We start from the raw sequence: 2,223 nt of genomic DNA on the forward strand, positions 1-2,223 counted from the left end.
TCCATCCATCAAGTTCTAATCCATTAAATAACTTTGGGTCATAATTCTAGTCTTCGGGACCTTGAATTCTAACAATCCGGGTGATAAAATCCATCCCGAGCCTTAACTTTTGGATTCCCGAGCCTAAAACCTCCTTGAAGCCCAAAAACACACTAAGTGCCGTGACCCTCCTCAACCAGAAACTCCCAACCCCAAAATAGGTAAGGCGCGCCGCGGCCCGGCCTCCAACATGTTCTAGAGGGCCGCGACTCAGCAAGAACAATGCCGTGGCCCGACCCTTTGAACCTAGAAAAATCCTCCATTTTTACCTCCAAATCAAAGTCAATTTATCCTAAAATCAACCCAACAATTCAAGTCAATCATCACAGAAGCTCTACTACAATCTCAGCAGCATAACCTAACAAGAATTAACCCCAAACCTCATCTAAAACTCAAGAATGATTCTTCACCTAGTTCACATGCAAAACCTTGAAATACCAGCAGAAAACTCAACATAACTCAGACAATTAAGTGCTAGAATCCTTACCTCAATCTGATAACTTGACCCTGAGCTAATCCTCAATCACAGCTAGCTTCAATTTCCAAGCATGATCTTCAAAGTTCCCCCCTTGGTATGGTTTAGAGAAAGAGAGAGAAAAGAGGATGCTTGGGTCGGTTTCCCTTAGTTTCTGAACACTTCTTTGGTTTGTTTTTTCTTAACTTAAGTCTCTAAGGTTACCTCAAAGGCTCGGGGTACCAAAAACCTCCCTGAGGGAAAAATGGTAAATTTCCCCAATATTCCCTCCTAAACATTCTAACCTCAAATATATATCCAAATATTTATTTCCATAACCCGATAACCCAATAAAACGTATAATGCCCGAAATACCCCTTGACTCGCCCTGAGTCAGGTATTTGATCTCGTTGTGACTTTCTAGCTAACCGCTCCCTAAGACTATCTCGGATCATGCAACACATATATATCACAATAATTACATTTATGCCCTCAACGGGCTAAAATTACAAACATGCCCCTAATAACCAAACGGGGCCCACATGCATATTTAATTAACCTAAACATGCATCTCTAATCACATACTCACCAAAATTCACACATTATAATAATAAATCACTTATTTCCCTCTAGGCACGCTAATCATGGCCCTAAGCCTTATTAGCAAATTTGGGACGCTACACAAAGTGCACTCGGTCTAGGAGACGCCACTTGGGAGGATGTTGTGTTAAGGCATGTTTCCTGTGTTGTGTAGTGGGTCATTTCATGAGAGGGTGCCTGATCAGTATCGAATTTGTCTATTTTTAATTCATTATTCTTCTCTGATTATGCTCTTGATTATTTATTTATATATGTTTAATTAGTTTATTTTGCGATTTTAGGATTTTCAAGACATTTTGCTGAAAAATAATGAATTTGAGATGTTTTACAAGAAATGGTTGAACACAGAATTACAAGTCTGAAACTTCACACTTGATTTTGATAAACTTCCAATACACTTTTGGAAATCTTTCAAGAAATACAAGTTTTAGACCGTTTTCTTAGCCTTCAATATCTTTCTGAATCGTCCAATTTCTAGTTATATCAAGGAAGTTATGGTTAAAATACTTTCAGTCGCTGTAGCAGAAGAAAGCCGAAAAACGGGAAAATTTCTACGATCGCAGCCAGCAATGTCCCAGGCCGCAGCAGGAGCCCGATTTTCTAGAAAATACATTTTCAAGTGGTCGCGGCCTCTAAAAAACACTGGTCACGGCCGACGATTGATTTTTCTTTAATTTTTGAATTTTAAATGTATTTTTGAAAATGCTATAAAAGGGGTTAGGGTTAAGTTTAATAATAACTTTTGTTGACCACGATTTTGGCCAACGACGAGTAGACGTCAAAACTATAATAAACCTTCAAGAGAAAAAATGACACTGATAATTTTTATAGTGGTTTAGCCACAATATGTTGGTAACAGCCTAATCCACTTAGAGTTGTGATTTATGGATTACACTCAAGATCAGATGAACCTATGTCAATTGAGTTTCTTAAGTGTAAATGAAAAGAATACAATATTTCTCTTAGAATACAAAATACTCTCTCAGGAAAATTAGAATCCGACCACCTTCAATGATGCCATGAGCCCTTTATTTAAAGGCTCAGGATCGTACAAATTGAAATCCCTCATAATCGGGATATTTCAGTTGCTCTCACAATATTTAATTAATAATAATGTTTAAAATACAACA

The sequence above is a fragment of the Humulus lupulus genome, chromosome X (assembly GCF_963169125.1).
Source record: "Humulus lupulus chromosome X, drHumLupu1.1, whole genome shotgun sequence".
Lineage (NCBI taxonomy): Eukaryota > Viridiplantae > Streptophyta > Magnoliopsida > Rosales > Cannabaceae > Humulus > Humulus lupulus.